The sequence below is a fragment of the Cryptomeria japonica genome, chromosome 4 (assembly GCF_030272615.1).
Source record: "Cryptomeria japonica chromosome 4, Sugi_1.0, whole genome shotgun sequence".
Taxonomy (NCBI): domain Eukaryota; kingdom Viridiplantae; phylum Streptophyta; class Pinopsida; order Cupressales; family Cupressaceae; genus Cryptomeria; species Cryptomeria japonica.
The window spans coordinates 543,259,434-543,275,579 of NC_081408.1; the positions used below are offsets into that span (position 1 = coordinate 543,259,434).

The window sequence follows — 16,146 nt, forward strand, 5'->3', positions numbered from 1 at the left end:
AAAAACAGAAGTGAAGCTTTTTTTTTAGAAGTTCTCGTTCTTGGAGGTTTTATTTTATTCTGAGTCTGGAATTGCAGCATGGAATTCCTTCCTCAACGGATTTATTGAATTTCTTTATGACGAATTTAATGTTATTTATTTTATTTTGCAGGAATGGCGAAATCTAGAAAGGCTGCGAAAATCTCCCGACAGGCATAGATAAAGAACGATCAAAGAGGGTTTCTTCCGGAATCAAAGATTATTTCGAAGTAGAAAGAGGTCAGCAACACCAACCTACGAACTTTCAGGCTGGGAGAATTCTGAAGAAGAGTTTATCGAATATCTAGACGTGCTTTGTCAGCCATTGCCACAAAGTTGTCAAGAGTGGAATTGTTGAGGCTGTCGGTATCCATCCAGCCATCTAGTGCACCGAGCTGATTATAGAGTGCGCAGAACATTACAATGCTGAAAGAAGGGCAATTTTGGCACGGGAGGGCAAACTCCTGGCTAACCTCACAGCTGACGCAATTGGAGAAACATTTGGAATTCCAGCATACCAGTCCATGATGTACAAGAGCAAGGAGAGAGCAACGATGATATACGATGCTGCCTTTGAGAGATATGTTGGAATAATTAAAAAAGCATGGATGCAGAGGCCAAAACCACATATTTCAAGCTAGCTAAGCAGATCACTAGCATGGATTTTAAGCAAGAGTATGCCGACCTTGTGCTGATGTTGAGTAGAGTTATGGGATGTCCGCAAGCCTTCATGTTTGAACCTTGGATGTTTTACTTTGTGGGCGAAGTGATAGAAGGTGATGGAATGATAAATTGGGCAAAGATGATTAGCCACAACTTGGACTAGCAGCAAAAAAATTTAAAGCAATCCCAATCTTTTTATATGAGCGCTTATATTATTTAATTGTTGGTAAGAATGGGCAAGTTCAATGGATTGCCAGGAAAAGGACCCATGGGATGTGGACCAAGGCAGCTAAAAGTTCATGAGTGCTATCCACAGTTGCACTTGTATGAAACTACTTTCAAGATGGTAAGTGGCACTTTTACAATTTACATCACCAGATTATTGCAAGGAGGACTTCATACAAGGTTGTCGTAGGAGGCTAGAAAGTTAGTAAAGAAGTACGGAGCCTGGTATATCCAATTCCCGAAATTCACTTACATACGGGTTCAAGGATTCTCCGACCAGCCATATAAGCTGCCAAGATATTCAACGGACAAGATGGTGCTTCAACACTGGCAGTAGTAGAAAAGTCAGTAGATGAATTGTTATTCTACCAGTTGGCACTTCATACTGCAAGGACATTCTTTAATCCATAAAAAAAAATCAGGATGGTTGTTGGAGTAAAACACAAACACAAGATTCGACTGGAAGATTACTAGGCCAACACCAGAGATGACTTTGAAGTCAGAAAGAGGATGTTTTCTAGATTGCCTCTGAGTATGATAAGAATTTGTGAAGTTATACAGGTGCCGGACCAGGTTGAAGAGGATGAAAATATGGTTCAACCAGAATATGAAAGAAAGATAGGCCTATTTAGGCTCTAGGTTGGACAGAGACGGAAGTTGATGATTTAAATATCCTAAGTAGGTCAGTCCTGAAATTCACCAAGCATTGGGTTGAGTGGCACATTGCAAAGTTAAAGGCGAAGAATGCTCACTTGAGTTACCAATTGATGGGAGACCTGGACTCTCATAGCGAGGCAACGAAAGAGTCATCAGGAGCCCAGGCCAGGGCAGAGGAAATTCTGCAAGAAAGAACAGAGGATAGGAAAGAGAAAAGCATTCTTGGGAATTCACAAGAAAAGAAGAGAAAGGACATTCAATAGGAAGAGCCGCAACAAAAGAGGCCAAGGATAGAGGAAGCATAGTCATATGCTAGCTCTTCTAGCATGCACGAAGTCGAAATGTTCCCGGAAGGAGTTTCAGGAAACTAACCACAAGAGGATGATCTTGACATGGCGCAAGCACATGATATTCTTAGCGTTAGTGCCTCCCATAGGCCTATCAAAATTTTTTCATGGAAACAAATCTTGGAGAATTAGGAACTTTTGAGGAAGTTTCACAAGAACAGGCACAATTGGAAGTTCAAGATGAGCCAGTAGCTGCTCCATATTGGCCGACAGAAAGAATGAGGAAGGAGCTAGAAGAAGAGATAGATCCTATGCAGGAATTGGAAGAACTTCTAAAGAGGATAGATAAGCCAGTGGAGAAGGCGACAACTGGGAAGTTTTCAAAGATCACAAGGGATGAGTCAGGATCCAAGACATTACACTTAGTTGTGCCTAGAGTTAACAAATACAAGAATGAGATTACACCTGATGAATATGAGATCACAAAGGTCGACTTAGGGCGTGCCTCATAGGCTCAGGTGATGGAAGATTTTGATGAATCTTCCTTAGCACTAAAGTAGTGGATGAAAATAATGGAAGAGAAGAATAAGAGATTAAAGAGCGAAAACAAAGCCTTGTGCGGATATCTGCTGTGCTTGAAGCGTCCACTCAAAGAAGAAGATCCATCCTTTGGTCCTCCCTCTTCTCTTCCCAAGGAATCTATTGATGGAATTGAAGAAATAAGAAGGGCTCGGTGCTCTAAGGAGTGGGTAGAAGATGTCTTCACTTCAAGTGGCAAATTCTTTGAAGACTTGGCTCATTCCCAGTGGAGAATTCTGGCTATCCTGAACAAGCTTGAGACTTTGGACAGCTCATGGGAGGATGCGCATATCTATTAGGAATTAACAATTCCGTGCCTGAAGGCACTAATGGGAATTCCCAGGCAGACTTTGATTGATGGGAAGGTTTTCCAAGAAAATGAAATATATGATTTCCCTCGATGGTTTTATGCAGTTTGTATTGGGAAGGAATTATTTGAAAGATTCAGTAAGGAGTCAACATCATTCAAGGAATCAGTCAGAAAGGTTCAGGAGAAACATTCAATGTAGTTGAACCATTGTTTGCAAGAAGGTTGACTGAGGAAGAGCTGACGATTGACCATGTAAAGGACAGGTTGCACAAATTCTTCTTCATGGAATCCTTCTCAAAGGAACATTTAGAAAATGTTTCCTTATTTTCCAGTATGATGCACAGAACGCAAGAAGCGGCGACAGATTGGGAGAAGTTTTTCTCCAAGTGTGAAGAGGACATTTCATTGCTGGAATTCATACTGGAGACTGTGCCAAGTGTCACTGTTGGGGAGGCTGGAAGCTGTCGTGGCCAAATTTGTTGCATTCGCCATCAATGAACGAGATAATGGTCGTCCAATTTTAGACGAGACTATTGATTGCATGAGGGTGATGGCACATTTATTGTTGGTGGACGTTTTGACTACGTGGTGGCTGATTTATTGCATGGTGGCAGCCATATTTAAGGTAGTGGCCCATTTAATGCATGATGGGTGATTTGAAAAATAATGGGCTTTTATTGCATCATGAACACCATTTTAGAGCAAAGGGGTAATTAATGTGTAGTGGGCGTTATTCCTCATTAATGATTATTCCCACTACTTGGCGTCATATTTGGGAATCTTTGGTCAAACCCTAATTAGGGTTTTGCATGTTTAATCTTAGCCATTGATTGGATTGTAATCTATGCCGTCCATTTTCCTCTTGGAGGCCTATAAAATGGGTTCACCCCTTCATTTCTAACAGGGGGAGAATTGTATGAAATTGTTGCGATAAGTTTCTGAAGTAATAATAGTGGTACATTGGCTTTTGGTGTTCACTTGTCCTGTTTCAAAAGCTGCATGGTTTCATCTTCCTCACTTAGTTTAGATCTACTTCAATTATTTAGATGAATGAGATAAAGTACATTGCTTTGTGGTGAGATCAATACGCTCATACCTTTTGCTGATAGATGATTTCTATATGCAGTGCAAGGTTGGATTGAGCTTTAAATGTGCGTTCTTAACTTAGATTATTGGATGAACATTGTTTTTTGATGGTGTTCGTTGATAGTTTAACATCCTACAAGCACAACTTTTGAAGATTGCACCCTCTTTATGTAGTTGTCTGATAGTGGCGAAGTAAAGTGTAGTCGATCTCGCTTGAGCTTTGTTGTCTATTAAGTTCTTAGATTTAGATTAGAATTTCTTAACCCTTTCCTATTTGCTTTCTTCATTATCTTATTAAAAGGTCACAAAAAAGAGAGCCATTCATTGACAAATCATTCGCGAGGTCTCCTTGAAGTTTTTAGAATTTGTTTGTCCTCTTCAATCTGTGTAAGTCCCCTTGGATTACCAACAACTTCAACCAAATGAGTCTATATCCATCGTAAAGTTGCTAGTACGCAGTTGGAATCTTGGAGTCAATGTATGATCTTCCTGTAATCTTAGCATACACATGATTTTGATCAAGAGAGGATAAAGTGACCGTTGGAACCTTATTCTGTGTTGTTGTGGTCACAAAACACCCATCAACAAAATTGACGCCAGGAGGGCCTCAGTAGAACTTTCATTGAAGAAGAAATCAATTTTTCAAGAAGTATCTAGATGAACCAAGATGGTGTTGCTGCCTAGAGGATCACCTCCTGTCTTGCAGCCGAATTTGGGATTCGATGACCACCAAGAAGACATCATTTCAGGACTGAACAACTTTGCCTAGAAGTTGAAGAGGAGTGCACTCTAGTACATGCGTGTTTGCTTCGTGTTGTGAGAAGAAGAGAAGGCCATAGAAATCGGAGTAGCAATTGAAAGAGAACTCCTCAACCAGAGGTTTCCACTCGCTCCACTTCCTCGATAGTTTGAAGAAGCTGAACTTGAAGATACACACTGGATTGTATCAACTCATTCTCACCAGAAAGACATCAAAGAATTTTGAGATCCACTCCAGGAACAAAGGACTTACAAGAGTTGAAATTTGCTCCTAAGCCAACACATGGGAAGAAAGAAGCCTCAAGAAGTCGAGGTTCACCAAGTGTGGGAGATCTTACTCGTTTATTCTTGACTCCACTACCTCAACGACTAGTGCAAGGAACCGCTGATGCAAGCAACTAGCAAGGACCCGTTCAAGTAGCAACACTAGTGATTATCTAGCAGCAACTAGTTCAAGCAATGGCTTCTTGGCGTCCTTAGAACGCTTCTCTACTCAGGGTATTCATTGCTTATCATGATATGCCCAAGAATCTAGAGCATTTCCGTTCCAAGTTCCATGTCAATGATGTCAACCGCACTACACACTAGCATATCAAGATATTTGAAAACACTCTCCAGGAAAGAGATATCCAGAATGAGGATGTCACCTGCAGACTATTTGCATATTCACTAGGCGAGGAGGCATTCTATTTGTATATCAATCTGCTCATGGATTCAATTGCAAGATGGCAACAAATGAAAGATACAACCCTAGGAAAGTTCAAATTGCCTATTTCTCCGACAGAGATATACAGATAGTTCATTGAAGTAAGAAGGCAAGACGTGAAACAATTGGAGCCTTGAACAATAGATTCCAAAGGGCCTATTCCAGGTAGCGTACGCCATACAACGTGAATGATGAGGCAGGGAGACAAATCTACTATGCAGCCTTGGATTGTTTCACTTCTATGTTCGTCCCCTAGGCTAATCCTAATGACTTGAAAGCAGCTTATGTCGAAGCTATCACGGTCAGCCTTTGATCACCATCAATTGCTGCAAGGACACCCACTTACTTTGGACAAGTTGGTATGACCAATTACACCCCCGCTATTAATCCAATTCTTGCTCCTGCAAATCAACCGGTGCCCCATCCAGGAGCTCCGATGTCACAAGTGCTGCCATCGTAGCTTGTTTACCTGCATAATACATCTTCATCCTGCACTCAAGACGAGAAGGACGAGCTCATTGAACAAGTGAAGAAGTTGTCAACTGAGGTTACTTACCTCAGAAATCAAAACAGCCAGATGTAGAGCATGTAAAGAATTTATCAGGCACATCAAGGTGCCAACCAAGGATACTAGAATAATCCTCCCAGTCATCAAGAAAACCATCAAGGGCATAGTTTGAGACATGAAGAAAATAATCATGGTTTTCAAAATAACAATAACCAAGGATTCCATAAGAGATCATGGAACAAAGGACCAAATAATGGAGGTGTGCCTTCACTAGTAGATAATCCACCACCCTCCGAGAATTGGCCAATAGACAAAGCTTTCCTAGTAGAAGCAACCTTGTCCGGATGGTGTAGATTTCACAATACTGATCAACACTTTGAATTACAGTGCCACAAATTCCAAGTAGTTGCTTACATTTTCAGAAGGGAAATGAAGAATTCTGAAGCTGTTGAGAATTCTCCGGCATTGAGATATGAGTTAGTCCCAACACCAAGGTATGATCAAGCATTAATCATAGAGGATTTCAGATTTCCACTTGAGTTCCAAGAATACATGTCACCACAGGGTAATCAAAGATTCCAACCAACGTCAGCAAATAGCCCAGTGGAGGCGCCAGTATGTCAAGATCCACCTGTCTCACCAAATGAACCTCTTGAAAAAGATGGATATGTTTTTTCTGCACTCTACAATAGTGTTCTTGTGGAAGGAACAAGTGAGGTTCAAGCGTTTTAGTAGTCATCAGAAAATGCAAATCCTAAAGCATACTAGGTGAATTATTGGAATCATGATCCATTGACCACTTCTATTCCTTCTCGTTGTTCTTTCTGGATTCGATTGACAATTGAATCCAAAAAGAACAACGAGAAACATAATGGATTGTGGAAAACTGATTACTTCGCTTCTATTCCTCCAAATAATTTCTCAACTCCTTTGACTCCAAATGCAAGCAATGTTCCTAGCCTTCCAAGGGATACACCGGAGTATAGACAACAAATTGTCCCTCAGAATGAAAGAGGACAACCAGCTGCTCAGCAAGCAAAACAAAGACAGCAGGAGAATCTTCCTAGGGAAGAATTCAAAAGGCTAAGCTCTTATGTGTTAGAAGAGTTCAAGAAGATAAAAGTGAGCTTGCCTTTGTTTGGACTGATGAGAATCCCGAAGATCCTAGATACATTATGAGGGAGTTTGAATGACGCTCCTATGACAAGGAGTATTCTTCAAAGCTCACTGAATGTTCATAGAAATGCACCTAGTAATTCTCAGCCTAATCCAACGCAAAACACAAATGTGGTTCAAGATGTGTTGCAAGTGCCTTACAATGCATTTAATGCTCCACAACAGCTGCCCAACTTCATAGGAATGTTGCAAAGCTCGCTTGATGCTCCAAAAGATCATAATGTTGTGACAAATGAACGTACTCCACGGAATAATCCTGTGACATAAAGAAACAGTGAAGAGAACCAGTGCGCCAGTGAAGCAAGCTCCAGATAATACCATTCAAGCACAAGCAGGAAACAATGAAGCTCAACAAAGGACAAAAAGTTAAGAGGTCAATAACACAAGTGACCAAAGAAGAAAGCCTGCAATCTTCTACCAAGGAATGGATGAAACCGCTCCTTTCATAGTGTCTATTAGAATCTTTGGCAAACTCCTAGACAAATGTCTAATATATTTTGGTGCTTCAAGCAATGTAATGCCTTTGGCTGTATGTAGAAGGTTCGGACTGATGCCAATTTAGATGAATAAGGTGGCCACCCAATTGGATAAAACAAAGATACTAGTTGTTGGAGAGCTAAACAACATTCACATGCAATTAGTAGCCGACCCGAGAGTCCAGAGTTGCATTGACATTTCAGTCGTTGACATACCTAATGGGTACGACATGCTCTTGAGTAGAGACTGGTCAAGAAAATTGAATGGATATATATCTACTGACTTATCTCACATGTGGTTGCCTTGGAAAGGAGTCCTGAATCAGATAAAGATTGAAAGCATGCCTAGACTCCGATTGATGAGCACTGAGTATGGCGAAGGAAACTAAATTTTGTTCCTAGAGACAGATTTGGGTTCACACAAACCCAAGGTAGGAGAAGTTCTGATGTTGCACGGTTCAACTAAAGAAGAACAAATGGAAGAAACACCTGATACTATTGAAGTACTCATTGAAGATGATCAGGATACACAACTTGATGAAAGAGTGGACATGTTTGAGAGCTTTAGGGATTTTCTCTTGAAAAGTGTTAAACAAGAAAGTGAATTGGGTAAAGGCACATGTGTTCGAGACTTATTATTACCTAACTGGTGTAGAATTCACAATGCTATCATTCAGATTTCACATGTGGAATGTGTAAGATTGCCATTGAGCAAGTATCCAAGATGATTACACAAGTCCCAACAATGGAGAATATTGTAGAAATTAAGAATGTTGGGAACCCTTCCAAGAAGATAATGCCAGAGTCTGAACATGGAACAATTGAAATACAAAAGAAAGAAATTGTAGAATCATAGGTTTAATCCCCTGATATTCAAGCACCTGATCAAGTCTGGACATTAAGGTTTGATGGACCAATATCAAAGAGTGGAAATGGAGCCGGTCTTGAACTAGTTAGTCCAACTGGAGAAGCCTACTTGGTCATGCACAAACTACGGTTTCCTTGCACAAATAATGTCGCCGAGTATGAATCATTAGTCCACGGATTGCTACTGGCTATCCAGAAAGGTGCAAAGACCCTGCATGTGTTCAGGGATTCTGAAATTGTTATTAGGCAAGTGAGGAAGCTGCATGCTTGCCATGATAGAAGATTAAGCTGCTACCACAATAGAGTGTGGGATCTCATCGAAAGCTTCGATGCATTCAATATCAAGCTAGTATATCGATCAAAGAATCGGACAACAAATGCTTTGGCACATGCAACCAGTTCATTGGAAGCTCTTGCCATGGAAGGGTTCAAGAAATTTATAGTGGAATTGACTTCAATCCCCTCTGTTCCTAACAATATTACTAATTTCCAAGTGTTTGAGGATGACAAGCATGTTTTGGACTTTCTCACAAATTCAGACGTGTTTGCCACTCAAATCATTGATGAGGAGAAATTGGAAGAAGCTGAGTTTGATGCTGAAGGGATCATGAACTTGAAGACGAATACCATTCCTCGAGGAATGATAGAGCTGGAAAGAATTTTCGATCCCGACGGACTGAGTAGAAATCAAACAATTGAAGGAAGCAAGTGTGAAGTTGTGAACCTGGAAACAAACAAGCAAGTTAAAAATGTGTTCATTGGAAAGGTCTATACACCAGAAGAGAAGGAAGGTATCCTAAAGAATATGAGAGAATTCTCCGATGTAATTGCATGGGGATACGAAGATTTAAAGACTTATGATACTTCTCTCATCACACACACGATCCCACTCAAGCTAGGAAGCAAGCCTTTCTGGTAAAGGCAGAGACCAGTTAGTCCATTGCTAGAACCATTGATATACCAGGAGGTTAATAAATTGCTCTCAACAAGAATCATCTTTCTAGTCAGGCACTCGACGTGGGTCGCCAACCTAGTTCTGATAAGAAAGAAAAATGGAGAGATAAGATTATGTGTTGACTTTCGAAACCTTAATAGAGCTTCAAAGAAAGATAATTACCCATTGCCATCACTGGACGAAGTGTTGCAGATTGTTAATGGTTCATAAATGATGTCATTTTTAGATGGCTACTTTGGGTATATTCAAGTCATGGTGGAGGAAGAAGATAGATTGAAGACACCCTTTATCACCAAGTGGGGCACATTTGCTTATAGAAGAATGTTGTTTGTCCTCATCAACGCAACAACCACCTTCTAGAGGGCGATGGATATTGCTTTTTGTTACCTAGGTGGGAAATGCATAATTATATACATGGATGTTCTTACTATGTTTTCTAAGAGAAGGGAAGATCATATTAATGATTTGAGAAAGATTTTTCAAAAATTCAGAAGGTATGGGATATCTCTCAATCCCAAGAAATGCGTGTTCGGTGTCACTGAAGGAAAACTCCAAGGACGTAATTTCAGAGAAGGGAATTTCAATTGATCCTAACCACATTGAAGCTATCTCAAGGATAGGATTGCTTGCAAGGCAGAAGGAGTTAAAGTCATTCTTCGGCAAGATCAACTTCATGAGGAAGTTTATTACTGGATTTGTTGAGATTGTAAAGCCGTTGAATGATATGTTGATGAAGGGAGCAAAGATAGATTGGACACCTCCACCGAAAAAGAGCATTTGAGGAGATAAAGCAAGCCATTGTGGATGCTCCTATTCTTGTCAGCCCTGATTATTCTATACCCTTCTTCTTGTATTCCTTTGCTTTAGAACACACGTGTGCAACAGTTCTTACTTAGAGAAAAAATGAAAAGGATGAGCATCCCATTGCATTTATGAGCACACCATTGAAGGATGTAGAGTTGAGGTATCCGAATGTTGAAAAGCAAGCCTATGCTTTGGTGAAGGCTATCAAGAAATTTAGACACTATCTCTTGAGAAGCAAGGTGCATGCAATAGTGCCTGATGTGGTAGTAAAAACCTTGTTGGTGTAGAATGAATTTGGACAAAGAAGAGGCAAGTGGGTCACCACCATTCAAGAATATGACATTGAGATACAACCAATGAAGCTAGTTCGTGGACAGGCCTTAGCTTAGACAATTGCTACAACAAGACCCAGACTAGTGCAAGAAACATATGTTCTAGATGAGGTATCTCCATAAGAGTGGTCTGATGACACTGTTTACTATCTGTTGAATCATAGGTGTACTCCCCATTTGAACCTTGTGCCAAAAAAAGCATTAAGAATGAAGAGCCAAAGGTATATGCTTCAAGGGCCTATGCTGTATAGGAAAAATCATGAAGGAATCTACTTGAGATGTGTTGGGAAAGAGGAAGTGAAACAAATCATGGAGCACTTCCATAGTAAATTTGGAATGAGTCATGGAGGTGGTCTGGCAACGACACATCAAATTGCAAGAGCGGGATATTATGGGCCTAGTCTCTTTAAGGATGCATATGAACATGTAAAGGCATGCCACACATGTCAGGTGATTGCTATTCGTGAGAAGAATCCTGCTATGCCACTTCAACTGTCATTGAAGTGCGACCATTTGCTAAGTGGGAATTGGATTTCATTGGGATGATCAATCCGCCTTCCTCTGCACAACATAAATACATCCTTACTCCACAAGATGGTTAGAAGCTCAAGCCTTGAAACTTTGCACAACAAATGTAGTAATCAAGTTTCTGGAAGAAAATATCATTACAATGTTTGGATGTCCTCATGCATTGGTGTGTGATAATGGCATTGCATTCTCATCTCTGAATTTTTCAAGTTGGGCATTTGAATATGGAATAACGTTGAAATTCTCTTCAAACTACTACCCACAGGGTAATGGACTAGTAGAATCTACAAACAAGAAGTTGTTGAGTGCAATTAAAAAGATGCTAGATAAGAACCCCAAGGAATGGCATACATATTTGAGATCTGCCCTCTTGGCAGACAAAACCCGAACGAAGAATTCCTTGGGAACATCTCCATATCATCTGGTCTACGAACAAGATGCAGTCTTCCCAGTTCAATTGAGAATCCCAACTCTGCAGTTTTTACAAGAATATTTAGAGGGTGAAGATAGAGTGCAAACACATCTCTCCCATTTGTTGCACCTAGAAGAGAAATGAGATCAAGCCTTGGAGAATTTTGCTAAGCATTAGGGAGTGGTCAAACGTTGGTTTGATAAACAGGCTAAGATTAAGTCATTTAGGATTTCTGACGTGGTTTTATGTTGGGAGAAGGCCATTGAGCGAAGAGGTGGTCATGAAAAGTTTTACAAGTTATGGATGGGCTCGTTTCAGATCTTTGAAATCCTAGGAGATAATGCTTTTAAGCTAAAGACTCTGACAGGAGAGGATGTTCCATTGCCCATCAATGGATAGTTCCTCAAGCATTATTTCTAGTCGTAGGTTTCCTTCCGGGGCCTACTTTGTACATTAGTAGATTAGGTTTCCCTTTTGTTAGTTTTGGTTTGCTTTCCCATTTGTTTTTTGGTTTTCCCCTTTCATATTTTGGGATTTTGGTTTTGGTTTTTGGTTTTGGTGTTGGTTTTCCTTGGGCTTGCCCACTCAAGTGGATTTGCTTAGGTCTACGGTTTTGAGTGGCCCAAATGTTTGGAGTCTCTGTTTGCGAATAAGGTGATGACGTCTTCTTTTGCTCAAGTTTGGTTGTATTCCACTAATGTTGTATCTCGACATAAGAATCTTAAGATTGTCATACTTCACACGCCTAATCAATTGCTCTAAGTCATTTAAGTTTCTTGGGAGAAGTTACGGCTGGTGAAAATATTACATCTTGCTTTAGTACCATGAAATTTCCAAACCCATAGTAAGCTTCACTGCTTACAAGCCAAATAAGGAATTGACAGAAATGGAAAATGTAATATCAAAAGAAAAGAAAAGATAAAAAAATGAAAAGAAATATTAAAACATTGGCTTTGGGAACACATGAATAACTCCACCGATGCTATGGATGCCTTGCTAGCAGTGGAGCAATAATTGCAGGAACTTCAATGACAACCTCTTTGGAGCTATAGACGCTTGACTGGTAGTGAGGCAATGTCCAAGATGCTTTTAAAGTATAGATACTTTTAGCTTGCCATGACCGATTGTAGGAGTCTTGATGGTTTTGTGAGATGGAATTAATGCATATGCACACACTTAAGCAATCTTAGATGAAAGTGTTTTAATTTGGGTTCTAGCCCTGAAGTGTTTTTCAACACTTCCCTCGTGGAGTTGCCAGATGTTGTAACCTAATCACACATCATCCCATTCCAACTGGGGACTGAAAAATAAATTGAACTACTAAAAAGCTAAACACTAAATAAAGCTTAAAAGCTAATTAACTAAAAAGAAAAAGCTAAATGCTAAATAAAGCTTAAAAGCTAATTAACTAAAAAGCTAAATGACCATTAAACAAGGAACTAAATATAGGTGACTAAAATATAATTAAATATTCTAATACCCTCCCTTAATGGTCATTCTATCTACTAACTACCCTACAGAAGACATTGCAGGTCTTTTGATCACAAATGAAAAGAACACTCTGTTGCGGTGGAGACCCTCCTTGGATCTGAAAAGTGTTAATGTCCAAGAATACTAGAATCCATCCAACCTGACGTTTGGTAACCAAACTGAAACCTGAAACCATGATTTTGAGGAAAAATCGGCAAACCCTCCAAAACTGAAGATACAAATCATCATTTTTGTGGAAAAAAATTGGTAAAAACCCTTGAAATGATTTTTGTGGAAAAAATCAAACAAAACCCTAAAACTTCGCATGGCAAGACCCAAAACATCACGTGGTAAGACACCAAACATCACGCGGTAATACATCAGACATCATGCGGGAAAACACCAGACAACATCACGTGGTAAAATACCAGACATCACATGGTAAAACCCTGGTTTTCGAGAAAAAAATCAAGCAAAACCCTCCCATGATTTTTTATGGCGAAAAATCAAAAAACCCACGCAAGCTTTGCAGATGACAAATAATAATTTTTAAGGAAAAAATTCTAAACCCTGCGAACAATTTTTGAGGAAAAAAAAAATGTGAAAACCCTGGGACCTGTAGGATGAGGTCTAGCCTAAATCAATCTGATCAAGGCAATGATATTCAGATATCGTGAACATGCATTGTTTCCAGGTGTTAAGGTTGAGGCCACTAAACTTCTGACTGTGTTCCAACATGATGTTGGTCAAAGATCCCATCACGAAAATGGAGGTTGAACGAGGTCAACCTAGTGAAAGCATGAGACAAAAGAATTTGATTCAAAAATCAGAATAGAAGCAGTTCCACAAAAAATCTGAAACCCCGGAGGAGAATTCGGACACGAATTCCAAGGCGCGAATTTCAAGGTTTGGAAGAAACCCAAAAATTAAAATTTTCTGCAAACTTAAAACCTGAAATTTTTTTTGAAAATAATTTAAAAAAAAATAATTTGCAGAAAATAAAAAAATACCTCTGATTTTTTTTGTAAAAAAAACAGAAAAATATTGATGATTTTTTTTCCAAAAAAAATGCAAAAAACTAGGGGCATAAACCCTAGGTTGGATGTACAACATAAACGATGCCCAGAATTAGCAGAAATTGCTGATTGTTTTTAAATTCCAAGGCAAATTCCCTGGCACAAAATTCAAGGCACAGAAAACGAGGCACTCAGAAAAATCTGAGAGCAACCAAAAAAAGCTCTGAAAAAACCCACCAAGAATCTGAAATCAGAATGCAGATCGGACGGCTCAAAAATTGAGGCACAAAAAACGATGCACCCAGAAAAATCTAACGATGACTCAGTTGAGGTTTCGAAAAACCAATCAAGAATCTGCAACCAGAATAAAATTTCAACTTGAACTGAAGGGTCAAAACCCTAGTCGAAAATTGCAGAAACCCTAGGAAAATTTTCAATCTGCAAAAACAACATGAACCGCTGCCCAGCACAAAGAAATTCGTCCATGAACCAGAAACCCTCGAAACCCTCAAAAAGCCTTCAAAAAAGCAAAATCGTTTTTTTTATAAAAAACCAATTAAAAAAAATCTGGAAAATATTCCAGAAAGAAGGCCATGAACTTTTATTAAAAAATTCGCCAAACTTTAAAGAATCCCATTGACCTGCTCTGATATCGTGAAAAATAAATTGAACTACTAAAAAGCTAAACGCTAAATAAAGCTTAAAAGCTAATTAACTAAAAAGAAAAAGCTAAATGCTAAATAAAGCTTAAAAGCTAATTAACTAAAAAGCTAAATGACCATTAAAAAGGAACTAAATATAGGTGACTAAAATATAATTAAATATTCTAATAGGGACCCCCAATATTTGTCCACTTGCTCTTTTGGTTGTGGTCTTTTGGGTCTTTTAGCGGCAATCTCTTCAATCTACTCGGGTTTCCAAGTGTTTTGGCAAATTTTGATCAAGTCTGCAATTGTTTTGAGCAAACTTGGCTAAGTCTGGAGCTTGTATTGTCTATTTTCGGGGTTTTCCCCTAGAGACTTAGATTTGAGGTCATTTTCTTTGGGTTTTGGAAAATCCGAACGTAGCTATGAAATCAGAACCCTTCAAGGAAGCTACCAGTGAAATTTGAGCAAATTCTGAGCACTTACTATTTTTAGTAAGTTTCACTTTGTCCCGGATTGGCCTAATTTTGCGTTTAAACAAACTTACTATTTTTAGTAAGTGTCACCTTGTCCTAGTTTGCCCTAATTTGATGTTTGGAAGTACTTACTAATTTTAGTAAGTCTATTTTTGGCAGGTCTACCTCAAGTATTTGGTAGGACATTGATGGTGGAGCATTTCTGAAAAATCCACGTTCCAAATCTGGAAAGACGAAAAGGAAGGCAATTGATCTGAAAAATGGCTAAGTGTGGAATTCTTTCCTGAAATGAAAAAAACATGTAAAATTGCTCCAAGGCATGGAATGTCTTCCCTCTCATGAGAAAGTCACTACAAGGAGGAATTTTCACATTTTTCCAAAAATCCCTCCACACATGCAAAATGTGCCCAAGGTAGAAGGAGAACGCTAAAATGATGACATCGAGGAATTTCCTCCCTAGGAGAAAATTCCTTCCTTTGTGGTGAAATGCGCTCAAGGTAAGAGTATGGCGCCAAAAGAAAGTCAGGGAGGAATTCCTTAAATCCTCCAAAATCGTTGTCTACACAAGAAATGCGCTCATGGTTAGGAGAGAGCGCCAAAATGAAGACAAGGAGGAAAATTCGTTTTTTTTCCCTCCATCCCAAGGAAAATGTGTTCCAAGGAGTAAGAGGGCGCTAGAATGGGGTCAAGCATGAAAAGGTTCAAACTTGAAAATTCCTCCGCTCCACAAGAAATGCGCCTAAGGCAGAGAGAGAGCGCCAAACACAGGTCAAGAAGGAATTCTTTCTTCCAACCAAAATTCCTCTCCTTCACTCAAACTGCACCCAAGGACAAAACAGGACGTGGAAATCAAGATAAAGGAAGAAAAGTTCGAAATTCAAAAAATTTCTTCCTCAAGGTGGAATTGCGCCCAAAATGAAGAATTTCAAGGCACGAGAAAAAATGGCTAAGAGAAATTTTCCCTCTAAAACTCTTGACGAGGTAAAATTCCTTAGATAGGGAAAAAATGGTTGATTGATGGAAAAATCTTCCTTTAGGATGAGGTGTGAATGAGAATAGAGAAATATTCCTTCAGGACCAAAATCTCTCAACAAAGATTTTCTCTCTCCTAGAATTCCAAACGTACAGGATTCCTTCAGAGGTGGACAAAATTGTTAAAATTCTTTCGAGGAAGGAAAATCTTTCAAAACAT

The 16,146-nt window shown here is 39.4% G+C and overlaps 1 protein-coding gene across 5 annotated transcripts in view; it reads left to right on the forward strand.

Annotated features, from left to right (window-relative positions):
* Window positions 1–16,146, forward strand: part of LOC131034975 (G patch domain-containing protein TGH) — a 188,317-nt gene that overhangs the window by 135,651 nt on the left and 36,520 nt on the right. The gene's annotated exons all lie outside the window — the stretch shown is intronic.